The sequence below is a fragment of the Acipenser ruthenus genome, chromosome 4, assembly GCF_902713425.1.
Source record: "Acipenser ruthenus chromosome 4, fAciRut3.2 maternal haplotype, whole genome shotgun sequence".
NCBI classification, from domain to species: Eukaryota; Metazoa; Chordata; class Actinopteri; order Acipenseriformes; family Acipenseridae; genus Acipenser; species Acipenser ruthenus.
The window spans coordinates 82,741,255-82,757,539 of NC_081192.1; positions in this window are offsets into that span (position 1 = coordinate 82,741,255).

Consider the following 16,285-nt stretch of genomic DNA (forward strand, 5'->3'; position numbering starts at 1 on the left):
AGGAATATATTACTTGTATTATTGTTTAAGAGTCATGGTATTATGTATGGGGCACTCCAGTTCCTGAAGAGTAATCAAGCCACAAACCAAAACCACAATTATACTCAAAAGAAACTCAATTAGGACAGTTTGGTCCTGAAGTGTTGTCTATTTTGACCTTTAAAAATGTGTACTTGAGATCAGATCATTACTGGTAGGTCCTGCACTGCCATATCTGTAATATATTGCTTTTTGGAAATGAATGTGGATTTACTTATCAAAATGATTCATGGTTAGTTTAAATAATTAATTGAATTTAAAATACTATGACTATTACGACTAATAATAATAATAATAATAATAATAATAATAATAATAATAATAATAATAATAATAATAATAATACACAATTTTCAATTTAAAATAAAATCCATAAACTAGAAGCGCAGGCAGATTCTAATTAACGAAATGAGCATTACAGCATCAAGTTCAGAAAATACAGCCAGTCAGTTCACACAGTGCCCAGAAGGTTAATTTAAAGCGCAGACATAGATTTTTGGGCTGTAACATCTCCTAAAGAATTCCACACTTTGGGTTCAGAGTGTACACTTCACTGTGTTGGATTTTGTGAGAAACCTGCAATATTCTGTCAGGGAAAAGAAATCAAACAGGTACACGGTTCAACCAGAAAAAGGAAATTTAAGGAATTTACACCAGGAACAAAAATTGAACATATTTGTTTTAAAGTCTTAACAGCAGGTTTCTATTTTATTGAATGTGTTTTAAGGGACACAGGCCATAAAATGCTGCTTTGCATAAAACCCTAATTGTGAAAAACTGAGCATTGCTGTTGAAAATTAGATTGTGTTTGCTAACTATTATTGTTGATTTCTTACTTCTGGTAATTTCGCATCTTCCCTTTACCCTATTAGCTATACCTTATGCATTGATTCAACAACATACTTTATCTTAACAGATGCATGTACTTTTCAAATATTATATATACAGTATATACAATATATATATATATATGCCTTGCAAAAGTATTCAGACCCCTGACCAATTCCAATTCTCTCATATTACTGAATTACAAATGGTACATTGAAATTTCGTTCTGTTTGATATTTTATTTTAAAACACTGAAACTCAAAATCAGTTATTATAAGGTGACATTGGTTTTATGTTGGGAAATATTTTTAAGAAAAATAAACAACTGAAATATCTTGCTTGCATAAGTATTCAACCCCTGTGCTGTGGAAGCTCCCAGTTTACACCGATGAAAGAAATTGCCCTAACGAGGACACAATTACCTTACCATTGGCCTCCACCTGTGAACCATTAAAGTTGCTGTCACATTTTCTGGACAAAAATCCCAGTGTTGAAGGATCATTGGTCAGGCTGTGAATCTGAAGGAAAATGAAGACCAAAGAGCATTCTACAGAAGTTAGAGATAAAGTAATACAAATGCATAGATTAGGGAAAGGGTACAAAATAATATCCAAGTGTTTGGATATCGCAGTGAGCACAGTTGGATCAATAATCAGGAAGTGGAAGCTGCATCATACCACCCAGGCACTGCCAAGAAAAGGCCGTCCCTCAAAACTCAGTGCTCAAACAAGAAGGAGACTTGTGAGAGAAGCCACAGAGAGGCCAACAATCACTTTGAAGGAGCTACAGAGTTCAGTGGCTGGGAGTGGAGTAATGGTGCACCAGTCAACCATATCAAGAGCTCTGCATAACACTGGCCTGTATGGGAGGGTGGCAAGAAAGAAGCCGTTACTCAAAAAGTACCATCTGAAAGCACATCTGGAGTTTGCCAGAAAGCATGAGAGTGACCCAGCTGCGATGTGGGAAAAGGTTTTGTGGTCAGATGAGACTGAGATAGAGCTTTGTGGCCAAAACTCAAAGCGCTATGTGTGGCGCAAACCTAACACTGCCTATGCCTCAAGACACACCATCCCTACAGTGAAGTATGGTGGTGGCAGCATCATGCTGTGGGGATGCTTCTCATCAGCAGGGACTGGGCATCTTGTTAAAATTGAAGGAAGAATGGATGGAGCAAAATACAGGGAAATACTGCAAGAGAACCTGCTTCAGTCCGCTAAAAAACTGAAGCTTGGGAGAAAATTCACCTTTCAGCAGGACAATGATCCCAAGCACAAGGCCAAAGCAACATTGGAGTGGCTCAAGAACAAAAAGGTGAATGTCCTACAGTGGCCCTGTCAAAGTCCTGATCTCAATCCCATTGAGAATCTGTGGCACTATTTGAAAATTGCAGTCCACAAGCGTCGTCCAATCAACCTGAAAAACCTGGAGCAAATCTGCCAAGAAAAATGGGCCAAAATCACTCCGACACTGTGTGCAAAGCTGGTACATACTTACCCCAAAAGACTTAAAGCTGTTATTGCAGCGAAAGGTGGCTCTACCAAATATTAATGTGTGGGGGTTGAATACTTATGCAAGCAAGATATTTCAGTTTTTTATTTTTCTTAAAAATATTTCCCAACATAAAACCAATGCCACCTTACAATAATTGATTTTGAGTTTCAGCGTTTTAAAATAAAATATCAAACAGAACGAAATTTAAATGTACCATTTTGTAATTCAGTAATATGAGAGAACTGGTCAGGGGTCTGAATACTTTTGTAAGGCACTGTGTATATATATACAGACGTGCTCAAATTTGTTGGTACCCTTACAGCTCATTGAAATAATGCTTCATTCCTCCTGAAAAGTGATGAAATTAAAAGCTATTTTATCATGTATACTTGCATGCCTTTGGTATGTCATAGAATAAAGCAAAGAAGCTGTGAAAAGAGATGAATTATTGCTTATTCTACAAAGATATTCTAAAATGGCCTGGACACATTTGTTGGTACCCCTTAGAAAAGATAATAAATAACTGGATTATAGTGATATTTCAAACTAATTAGTTTCTTTAATTAGTATCACACATCTTGTAATCAGTCATTCAGCCTATTTAAATGGAGAAAAGTAGTCACTGTGCTGTTTGGTATCATTGTGTGCACCACACTGAACATGGACCAGAGAAAGCAAAGGAGAGAGTTGTCTGAGGAGATCAGAAAGAAAATAATAGACAAGCATGGTAAAGGTAAAGGCTACAAGACCATCTCCAAACAGCTTGATGTTCCTGTGACAACAGTTGCAAATATTATTAAGAAGTTTAAGGTCCATGGAACTGTAGCCAACCTCCCTGGGCGCGGCCACAAGAGGAAAATCGACCCCAGATTGAACAGAAGGATAGTGCGAATGGTAGAAAAAGAACCAAGGATAACTGCCAGAGATACAAGCTGAACTCCAAGGTGAAGGTACGTCAGTTTCTGATCGCACCATCCGTCGCTTTTTGAGCGAAAGTGGGCTCCATGGAAGAAGACCCAGGAGGACTCCACTTTTGAAATAAAAACATAAAAAAGCCTGACTGGAATTTGCTAAAATGCATATTGACAAGCCACAATCCTTCTGGGAGAATGTCCTTTGGACAGATGAGTCAAAACTGGAGCTTTTTGGCAAGTCACATCAGCTCTATGTTCACAGATGAAAAAATGAAGGTTTCAAAGAAAAGAACACCATACCTACAGTGAAACATGGAGGAGTCTTGGTTATGTTTTGGGGCTGCTTTGCTGCGCCTGGCACAGGGTGCCTTGAATCTGTGCAGGGCACAATGAAATCTCAAGACTATCAAGGCATTCTGGAGCGAAACGTACTGCCCAGTGTCAGAAAGCTCTGTCTCAGTCGCAGGTCATGGGTCCTCCAACAGGATAATGACCCAAAACACACAGCTAAAAGCACCCAAGAATGGATAAGAACAAAACATTGGACTATTCTGAAGTGGCCATCTATGAGTCCTGATCTGAATCCCATCGAACATCTATGGAAAGAGCTGGAACTTGCAGTCTGGAGAAGGCACCTATCAGACCTGAGACAGCTGGAGCAGTTTGCTCAGGAAGAGTGGGCCAAACTACCTGTTAACAGGTGCAGAAGTCTCATGAGAGCTACAGAAAACGTTTGATTGCAGTGATTGCCTCTAAAGGTTGTGCAACAAAATATTAGGTTAGCGGTCCCATCATTTTTGTCCATGCTATTTTCATTTGTTTTATTATTTACAATATTATGTTGAATAAAAAATCAAAAGCAAAGTCTGATTTCTATTAAATATGGAATAAACAATGGTGGATGCCAATTACTTTTGTCAGTTTCAAGTTATTTCAGAGAAAATTGTGCATTCTTCGTTTTTTGTGGAGGGGTACCAACAAATTTGAGCACATCTGTATATATATATATATATATATATATATATATATACAATGCTTGTCATTTTATTTGTTGTTCAGTATCGAAAGCCACTTAACAACAGGTAGTAGTGCTTGGATAGAACCAAATATCCTTTATTATTATTATTATTATTATTATTATTATTATTATTATTATTATTATTATTATTACTAAACAGATCAAGATTGTATCTGTTTTCTCTTTCCCTAAGATCTACTTTACAGATCTACAGCATGTCTTTCTGAATCTGTTATATTGTCTGCCATCAAGTTCATTGTCCGTTTCCTGACCCCGTGTGTTTTAATACATATGCCTCAAGCTCCCATGAGTGATGTTTTACTCAAAGCTCAACAGCAGAACTAAAAGATGGCACAAGAACAATCTTTGTGACATTTTTGACGCTATTTTAGAGCTCCTTTAAACCCCATGATTCTATAGAAGAGATTATGTAAAGTTGTAAAAGGCTCCCCATTTTACTGTTTCTCCATAACCCTCCCACCACCACAAGCACACTCACAGCCAGTCCTGCTCACACAAACCCATGCACGTGCATAATAGCCTCCTCAGGGCTCAAAAAAGCAATACAATCCCATTGTTCTTCATTCTCTCAGATAATCATGCAACACTTGTAATTCAAGTGTAATTATGTACAAAGTTGTGACTTCCTATTGACTTCATCTAAAATAAACATCTATTTATAAACACAATCCACAGTGATTCATGTCAAACCCTTAATCGACATGAATTAATCTTGAACGGGTACTTTTATTTTTAAGAATAATCACCCACGCAGGGACATTCTCAAGGAGTTGAAACTAGTTATCTGTAATACCTGACGTCCTCCTTTAACGGAGAACTGAGTATTAGAGATTTCATTAGGCAAATCAGTTTTGGCAGCAGCAGTTTAAATGAGCAGTGGCAGCTTTAAACAAGCAGGGGAAAATGAAGTAGCCTCAGTGGCATCTGGTGGCGGTGTTGGGTCAGATGGTAATCAATAATGTAATGGGTAGCGCCCCCTCCATTTTGAACATATTTCACCCTCACTGTCAGACTTGAGAACTTTCACAGGGATTAATAGCTGCACCAGTGGCTTTCTAAGCGATAGAGTGCTTTTAACATCAGGCTTTTCTCCAGTGACTTATGAGAGCTGAGAGTGCCGCTTGATTGGCTGAGGCCACTGAAACAGCACACCCAAGCACTGTAGCAGATTGTCCACTGTGGACTGGAATCCCCAAGTCACTCTTTATGTTTCAAACTCTATTTCACTGACCTATAGATCTTATAATACTAATGACTTTCTAGTGGTTTAGACAGTTTTAGACATCATATTGGAAGAGCATTTATTTATAGTTTTTATTTATTTACATTTTTAGAGAGTATATTAAAACAGGATTATGAATGTGCATCACTATATATTACAATTACATCATTTTTAAAAATAAATATATAATAAATGCAAAATATTATAATTTAAAAATGAAAGTTAGATAGATGAAAGCAGTCATTTATTATCTAAACTCCATGTTTAAAGGAAAGTATTATTTTTCCATTTGAATTACTACAAAGTCATAAACTATTCATGATTCGTACACACAAAGTAATTTAGTGATCTTTATCAGGGTGTTATAACTACATTGCTCTTTTTTTAATCATACTTTTTTAAAAAACATTCTCCTTCACTGAGATGCTAATATAGAGCTGCACTACCGTGGATTTTTTTTAACCCTTTGTATCTTTTGGATATTATTATTAATTTCTTAGCAGACGCCCTTATCCAGGGCAACTTACAATTGTTACAAGATAGCACATTATTTTTACATACAATTACATTATTTTTACATGCAATTACCCATTTATACAGTTGGTTTTTTACTGGAGCAATCTAGATAAAGTACCTTGCTCAAGGGTACAGCAGCAGTGCCCCCACCTGGGATTGAACCCACGACCCTCCAGTCAAGAGTCCAGTCCAGAGCCCTAACCACTACTCCACACTGCTGCCCGTATTTGTCTTGAAAGTCCTTTAAAGTTTTGAATGTGCCCGTGCCATTCCTCGTCTAGGATCACAGCTTCTTGAATCAATAAAACTAAGCATACCTGTTGTGGAAATGGACTTTGAGTGTAGTTTGAGACTTTTGTTTCTAATTACATTTGTATAATTAGTATTAGTTTCTTTTACCTATGTGTTCTTTTTAAATGTTGTTATATTTATGTACTGTCTTGTATTCTGTTAGTGTTCTCAAGCTCCTTTGGGTATCTTGTTTTCTTACACATGGAGTGGTTAATGTGACATCCCATCAGGGCTAGTCAGGTTAAAGACTTTTGTTTTGTAAATAAATGTATACTAAATATGCTGGATATGTAGTCATGGCAGCTCATTAGCATAGCCTCATTATGACATAATGTTAAAATTAGTATAATGCAAAGCCATGGCTTTAACAGGGAAAAAAACAGGGCTGCAATGTGATGGTATAAACAAGTAGGTAAAAAAAAAAAAAATCTACTTTGTGTTTTGTGACTTGTAGATTATTGGGATACCTAACAAAATAAACGTAAAACAAAGTTGGGTTGTGGTAGGGTGGGGGTGGGGCGGTGGGAATGATGATTTGCTAAGTAGCTTTGAGAATCCAGTACAATGTGTAAGCTTCGCAATGAAAAGAAAACAAGAAAAAAAAAAAAAACATTAGCATCCGAAAGACATCTTTCAATGGATGCTGTTCACGTAACTAAGTAATTGGCATTTTTGTTTTCCTGGAGGAACAGTAGCCCTCATAAAATCAATCAGCTGGTTGGTGGAGGGCATAAAGACTCTCCTTTGGGTTGCTCACCTTTGGGATATTTTGGACAGCATTGGCTAATCTTTGTGTTTGATGCTGATTTATCAGGATTTTCACCTTCATGTAAGTGTGTGTGTGAAGTGAACCGCAGCATTAAAAAGAAATTCTTGCAGTGCAGAGTGAGATCTTGTTTTTTTCTTGATAGCATGCACTTTTCTTTAGGTTGTGACATCTAGATTCTTTCTTTTCTTAACTAATCTGTGCACGGACCCCCTAACAATCAATATGTGCTCTGTAACATTGTCAGTGTGCGACTGTCTGGGAGTTTTGTTTCAATTTTAGAGATGCTAAGTTTTTGTGAGATATTTTGGCTAAAATGGCAAATGTAAACAATGACTCAATCCTTTGGTGAGAGGTGAGATTACAGATGTGACTCTAATACAAATAATCTAATTACTTTCAACATTAACAACAAACAACATACCATATTAGATTGTAATGTAAATATCTATTTACAATGTCTTTTTTATGCCAAGTGCTATATACCAACGAATTATAATTAGGGCTCTGTTTTTTTTTTTTTTTTTTTACTCATTTCATTTTTCGGTGCTTATTTTACAGTAACACTTTTCACTAAATTACATCCAAATAGCTAGCCATGGTGAAGTACACACTTAATCCTGAAGATCCTTAATCCAAGCACCCATTGTAAAGGGTTATTACTGTTACAGTACTTTTATCAGCTAGTAATTAAAATCAAAAGCATCTCCTGGCAAATGATAGCTATTAAACTTTCATTCAGATTTCAAATTATCTGAAAATGTCTCTCTGAGCAAACCTATGTGCTGTTTGGGTTTCATTCGTAAGTGCTCTGAATAACAAGGTCACCCATAATAGGGCAGATAAATAATTGATTGCATTAGTGGGTAATTAGTATGTATTTACAGTATCAAAATGCTGTGAAACAGCAGCTCACAGACTGATCAAAAAGCAACATATAATCTGGGAGCGCTGCACCATTCTCACATTTTCCAGTGATTTTTTTTAATGATTTCCTTTTCCTTTAATGTATTATTAGCGACCACATATTTTTAAAGCTCCTTGTGGTGTTTATCAGTTACTTTATCATTCTTTTTCTTACAATAAAGATAATGTTTCCTAATTTTCAATGCTAGTCTCTGAGGCTGCTGCATGGAGAAAGGTCATGCTAACAAATCGGCGGGGCACAACTTATGCTATCTGATTAATGGCAGGTCAGAGATAGACTGCAGGTTTTCATTTGATTTGACTGTAAGATAAAACTGAGCTATAAAGAGCCATTTTCAGTGAAAGCCTGTGCTCTGTAATTCCCACTGACGGCACCCTGGGGACACACGTTCCTTGCTATTTCACATCCAATATAAAGCCCATCATAGATGAAAAGATTGTTAAATGGGTGTGTCATTTTGTAATAAAATATCTAACAACTGTTTATCTGATCAATGGAGAGCAGTCACAAGCTGCTCTGGTTCAATGTGCCCCATTTCACTTAAATAAGAAGTTATTGACTGCCGAAGACATGGGAATTTGGAGATTCGGCTCAAATTACTTGATTTGAAAACGCATTTGAGAAAACGTCACAGTTGCTGAAAATGACCCAGAAAAGGCAACTTCCAGATGTATTAAACATGACGTGTAATTGTAATTTAAAAGTGCTTAGCTTCTGCTTACATAGTCTTTCTTTTTTTCTTTCTTTCTTTCTTTCTTTCTTTCTTTTTAAACTTTTAAACTCTTCTGTCTACCATCATAGCCCACAATTGGAATACAAAAAACGATATATTGCATGTTCCTGGCAGGTAGAAAAGTGAGTTTTGCAATAGGAGGGTCGCATAATATAACTAATAACTAAGGGCCCTGGTCATATTTACAAAATTCAAATTGAGGCGATGCAACTTACATTTTTCACTAGTCCGTGACATACTAACCTTGATTAAGCAGCCACCTGTCTTAGTCAGCCAGAAATGTTCAGTCCCTTTAGTGGGTTGTTAATTAAGGTAATTAGGGTTTTAATATGTTTCTATATACCTATGAGAAAAAATTAGGCCAATTAAGCCCATCTTTTGGTCTCCATATGGCACAACAGTTTACTACAGTTCATACATATTGTGAGTGTGTCTGTGTGTCTGTGTGTGTGTGTGTGTGTGTGTGTGTGTGTGTATACAATATCCAGCACTCTGTCAAGAATACTGTACTGTATATCTACTTATTTCACTTTACCTTTTACTGGTGCTTTAAATGGAAATGGCTTGATTTATTGTGTTGATGCTTTTACATACATTACTATAAAAATAACAATATTTCCATTATTGTTTAACAGTGCCAAAAATTATATATATATATATATATATATATATATATATATATATATATATATATATATATATATATATATATTTGTAAATATGGACTGGAGAGGAGGCATATATTGGGAAACTATGGCCCACGAGAGAAGAACTGTAGTTACCAACAGGGGACTATAATGCTCGAGTTGGATTTGTTAGAATTCTAGGAAGTCAGAAAACACAGAAATCAAAGTTTTTATGACGATTTTAGTGTTTGCAGCATCTTTGTTTTGTAGTATATATTGTTTTTTTTCTGTTGTCTGACATTTTGCTTTGTTGTATGAAGAGAGGAAGGACGTTCAGTATGATGACGTAATTTGAGGGAGTTTGTAAAATAACTATTGACCGGAAAACAGTGTCACCGGGGCAATAGTTGGATCTATTCTTGGTCATGCCAGAATTTCTAAGGACTGATTCATAAATATAAATATATATTTAAAAACACTTGAACATCCCACAACTTTTAGAAAATACGCTATTAAAAACAATAAAATAAAGAATGCGGATACCCAAGGATTTCCAATGTATGTAAGATGAGCTACTAGATTTTTTGTACATGACAGCACTGAATTAGACCATACAGTATAATTAGTTCTGTTCATGGTTTACGGATTTACAATAAAATATAGTTTATCCTGTAAATATGTCCAGCTTTTAATGCTGAGAATTGTAAACTTGGTTGCTTTTCTGCGAAGGAGAATCCGCCTCTAACCAATACGTCATCAGCAAGTGCATAAAAGCTGTGTTTTATTCTTTCGTGTCGCTTTTTGTTTTGGCTGCTCAGTCAAGCGCTGGGAGGCCAAAATGGGAGTTGACCGCTTAGAGCCTGGAGGAAGGGCTGCCCTCAGCCACGGATTTCCTGAGGTTTCCCCCTAAAAAATAAAAAAATATGTGAGTAGGGTTTTCTTCCTTATCTGAGTGCTGAGCGGTTTGTATTTAGTTCTGCGGGGTGAGTGGTCATACTGGACATGCTGGACTCTCTCCCCCAGCACAGTCATGCTCTGGGGGACAGGTGTGTCTCAGCTGCTGATTTTCATTAAATTCAATATTTGGGGGATAGATGGCAGGGTGCCACTGTGGAGCGTGTTAATTATTTATTATTATTCATTCATGGTTTGGCGGCCTCGTCTGTTCGGGGGGGAGGTGGCCACAGTCACTTCCTATCTGCGGCACTGGGTTGCATGTAACTGTTCATGTGTTTCCAGCCAGCCTCACGCCTCACGGCAGGCACCCACGGACGAGGCCTCCGGCCAAATTTATCTTTCACTCGGGCCTGAGTGCCCTCCACAGTCATCGGGCCCTGAGCGCCCTTCACAGTTCATAAATCATCTGCAATTGCAATCATCATCATTCATTCATTGCCAATCATTCATAGCGGATTCTCTGTGCTGAAAGGCAGTTTCTGCTTGAATGTATTTTCATAAGGATATGTAACCACCAATGAAAGTTGCACCATCACTACTATCCACCATACTGGAGCTGAAGGGCTGCAGTGTTACAATATATTTATGTCTCATTCCCTGCCCTTTTCAATGTTTCTCATTGAGTTTTTGATTGTTTCCGAATGTTTGGGTCATCCTATTATGCTCAATGGCAACTTAAGAAAAAATAAATAAATAAAAAAAACAGATAACCAGAGTCCCTTGCATGTACTTTCAGGAGCAGGTGTTTTAGTTGGCAGCTAGAGATTGTAAATCTTATTTACAATCTCTGCAGCAATTATGGTTTCTGTTCATCCTTCTGTCTTCAAACTCTGTGTCTCAAAAACAAAATAGGTCATGGAGGGCAATGTAATTTTTTTTTTACCTTCAGGTCACAGTCACAGGCTACTTGGCCAATACTATGATTTTCACCTACCAGTATCCAATATGTATACACTTGGTACAGACTTGATTTATAGTACTTTTGGTGTAAATGTGTAAAATGGATGCAGGCCATGACAACCATCAAAAACAAGACTATCCTGTTTTTACAAGAGAATATCTAAGAAGGAAATATTGAATGCATGTATACAGTATATGTGTGTGTGCTTGTCTGTGAAGAGGTATTGACTTTCTGTACAAACACATTTATTTATATATAATTTAGAGAGCCCAATTATTTTACCTTCCATTTTCTCCCTAATTTGGAATGTCCAGTTATGTTCCCTCACCGCAGCAATTCCCCACACAGCTCAGGAGAACTAAAGTTTCAGTCAGTGTCCTCCGATCCCACAACCAAGCCAACTTCCGCTTTTACACTCAGGAAGTCAAGAGCAGTTGTCAGTGAGCCGCCGGCCTCTGGAGGACAAACGACATGGCTGCAGGTGTCTGCCTAAGCTCACCAGGTGCTTGGCCAGTAGGGTGCGCTGTAACACAATGAAGAGAAACAGTTCCTGCTGATTTTGCCTCCGTAACCCACAGGACACCCTGCACACCTTTTTTGTTGTAATATTCTCTACTCTCCGTGCCTGTGAAAGTATTATAATGTGATGATATATGGATTTTAGCAGTCGTTGTTATGAATTTGGAATGCATTTTGACGGGAAGACCAGAAGCATAACCGCTGTGGAATGAAAATAACTTATTTATGGCCAGGAATATTAATACAAATATCAAAACAATCATGATTATGTTGAAAAATATATTGCAGGAATACATACAACAAATCAGAAAGCTATGCAAAGTAATGTTTATGTTTTAAACCCTACAGGCTGTTCAGTAACACATTAAAGCTAATAATTCTGTGTGCACCGGTTATTTTCCGATATGGAAATTATTCTCGATATCGAATGATATCGTTATTATATCAAAATATCGATAGTGGTGCCTTCCCCTACTTATAACCAATATTTCCTAATAACAAGATTAATAAGTCATGAATCCCAAAAGACAATCAACATTTCCTTTATATATTTGTGTTATTATTGATGTCATATTATTTTCCTACAACATTTAAATTATATATATATATATATATACACACACATATACAGTATATATATATATATATATATATATATATATATATATACATATACATACACATATATTATATATGTGTGTATGTATATGTATATATATATGTATGTATATATATATAATCTACAACATTTAAATTATATATACATACATATACAGTATATATATATATATATATATATATATATATATATATATATATATATATATATATATATATATAATTATCTGTTACTTTAAAATGTTTTGTTATTTAACTATTTTTAATTCTTAATCCCATGATGGAATTCTTCAGACTCTTAAGGCCAAATCTTTCCTTCAGAAGCCGTGAACATTTTTTGTTTGCTTTAGAATACATCACTGCTTGGAAGAAAACATTAGCATATAGCTAAAGCTTTCAGCTTGTCTAAAGAAAAGTGATACAGTAGAACATTAGGTCATTATCATAACCCTGGTTCCCTGAAATAGAAATGTAACCATTACCGAATGGGTATTTATCTCCTAAAGACCCGAAACTTGAATAAGATATAACAAGGCTGCTCAGTCAAGCCTGTGAGCCAGTCATGCATGCCCCCGAGGATATAAAGGACTGCGAACACACATCTCATTGTCATTTTTGCTTCAAGCCTGCTGCAATCATGGATGCAGCGACCTTGAAAGTTAATGGTTACATTTCTATTTCAGGGAACCAGGGTTACGATAATAACCTAATGTTCCCTTTCAAGTACAAAATGCAACCATTACCGAATGGATCAGTATACCAAAGCTGTCACAAAGGCAAGATTGCTGCACAACCAGAATGCTACAAGGCTAAGCAATACAAATTTCAGCTGAGGTGAATGTAAGGGCTCAAATGTTGGCTTTATGAGTGTATCAAGCATCACAGTAAGCCTCCAGCGAGGAACAATATCCTTCATAGGTGGCCGAAGCCGCCAAGCTCCTTTCAAAAATTGCCCGGCCAGGAAGTGAGCTCATTTCAATTTTGAAATAGCTGCCAGATAGACCTTTAATGTAGAGGGAGATTTCCCCTCATAAAACAGGTCCTGCAAAAATTGCAGTATAACTGCCATGGGACAGGTTGTGGGGTTGAACCCCACGAGGCAGGCACCACGTCTGAACAACGCCCCACTTGTACCCATAGTGGGAAGGCATATAACAGTCTCCTTGGCCACTGGTGTGCCAAGGCATCTATCGCCAGTGAGTCTCTGCCTCCTGTTATGCAGAACCAGAGGGGACAGTGGGTCAATTCCTGGGGTGAAGCCTCCACTCTGAGGCGCTGGGGACTCTCCTAGTTTTTCACCCCGGGCAGAAGCACTGCCCGTAGTGAGATGAGGTTATTGTGTGCCCAGAGCAACAGCTTGCCTGAGGCCACCTAGGTGGTTGTAAGCCACCACTCTTGTGTTGTTTGTGAGGACAAGCACATGTCTCCCTTGAACCGCCTGCAAAAAATTCTGCAAGGTCAGGTAAACTGCCTGAAGCTCTAAAACATTGATGTACAGACCATGCCAAGGGGGGTTCCACACACCTTGTACACCCCTGCCATTCCACACAGCACCCCAGCCAAGGCTGGACATGTCTGTGGTGATGACCTCCCTTCTGGTGACACTGCCCAGCTCTACGATGAGGCGTAGATGGGCAGGCTGTTTCCACCAAGAGAGTGCCTTTAGACAGCGACACACTGTCAATAGGCGGTCGCAGTTCAACACAAATTGAAAACCCCTGCTGTTGAACATGGCCTGCAGACAGTGCATGCACAGGAGACCCAAAGGTAGGGTCTGAGAAGCTGCTGCCATCAAGCCCAGAAGTTTCTGCAACATCACTACCGTGAGCACTCTGTTGAGCTGAAATAGCTCTAAACAGGTGGTTATTCTCTACACTCTGCCGTCCAACAGAGTGGACAGCATGGACCTGGAGTCCAAGCACACTCCTAGATAGGAGGCTGTCTGAGAAGGCGTGAGCTGGCTCTTCGTATGATTCACTCTAAGGCCCAGTCGTTGAAGGTGGCCGGTGACAAGTTCCGTTTGGGCTTCTGCCTGTGCTGGAGACTGGGCACAAATGACCTAGTCTTCCAGATAATTGAGTACTCTGATGCCTTTGAGTCTCCTTGAGGTCAACCACGGTGACCCAGTCCCCTGGCCTTATTGGCTGAAACAGCTGTCAACAATTTGAACCTCCTTCGACTCAGATACAGGTTGATCTGTCTGAGGTTGAGAATCGGTCTGAGGCCACCATCCTGTTTGAGCACTAGGAGTAGTATTGGAGAAGAACCCTTCCTCGAATAGCCTGTTTTTGCAGCAGTGCTACCTCCTGAGACACCACCATGGAGACCTGTGGATCCGTGACTGATGTTACAGTCACACTCCGAAAGGGAGGGGGATGGTGCTTGAACTGCAGTGAGTAGCCGGTCTGAACGGTTGAAAGCACACAGATGTCTGTGGTGCACTGACGCCAATACTCCAGATGGCTCCCTGAAAAGGAGCCCTGGGTCTGTGGCAGCAAACTCCTAGGGCTGCTGCACAGCATGTGGCTTGACCTGGGGCTTCTGTCTCTATGCCGGGTGGTGTAACCTTTTGTAGCCTCCATGGCGAGCAGTTGTGGGCCAGTTCTGAACACCACGTTTTGCAGCAGGCGCAGCCAGCTGTGCCGGTCTTTGAGGCTGCTGGGTCCTAGGGTGCCAGTTTGACGCTGGTTTGTGCACTGGGAGCAAGCACACCAGCTCCTTCGTGGATTCCCGTGTGCGATGAGAGCACCGCAGGACCAAAGGTATGCCCTGATCCCCGTCAGGCACACGTGCCTGGGAAAGCCAACACTACATGCGTGTGGCTACCAGCGCAGCCAGGTTTCTACCTACAGCCCGGTCAGTTTTGACAGATGTAGTAGGTTCTTATTACCCAGGCGCAGCTCATCCAGTTGTGGTGGTGAGGGCCTGTGGCTGTCAGAAAGGGACCTCAGCAAATAGGACTGGTAGACTACCAGAATATTATTAAAGTTGCCCAGCCATGCGGCGACCGCGCTGGCTGAATAAGCACGCTTGAGGATCACCTCCGAGACCTGGCACTGTTTGTTTGGGCAGATAGCTTCCTTGGACAGGAACGCTAATTTAGGCACCTTTACCAACGTGGCAATTGAAGCCTCTACTGGTGGCAATTGGACCATGCCCAGCTTCTCTGCATATAGGGTGTCCAATCACAACCGAAGCATCCTCTTGGTCCTGCGCGGCGCTGCTGAACTCAGCAGCTGCTCTCACAACACATGTGCTGCAGCACACGCTGTAGACAGTTCTGCGCTTAGTCTCTGTGAAAATAGAAAAACAGAAAGAGAAAAGAAAAATATTTTTCACAAAATATAGTAATATCAATTACTTTAATTATACAAACCATCTTGTAATTTTGGCCCAAGCCAAAACGAGAATAAAATAACTCTAACTGGAGCCATTGCAGCCTGGTGGGAGAGCCGACTTACGTTGATTGATCTGTGGGAAGGAGCGACTCAAGCCACTCTCTTCACCCGGGGCACAAGGCAGCAGTGGGACGTAACAAACAACAGGCTGTTGTGCACAAATACGCGTAATTAATAAAATTAATGCAGTGATTATTTTTAATATCACATATAATTTGTGTATAAAAACACAACAAATGCAAAAATCTATAGCAGAAAAAGTATTAAGTACTTATCTGAATAGGCTCTCTAGTCAGTTAGTTTGAAAAGAAAAATGGCACCTGAGATCCATGAGCGCAGTCCTTTATACCCTCAGGGGCGTGGATGGCTGCGTCACAGGCTCGGCTGAGGAGTTTTGTTATATCTTATTCCGGTTTAGTGTCTTTAGGAGGTAAATATCCATTTAGTAATGGTTACATTGAGTACTTGAAAGGGAATCTGTAAGTTATGAACACCTTGG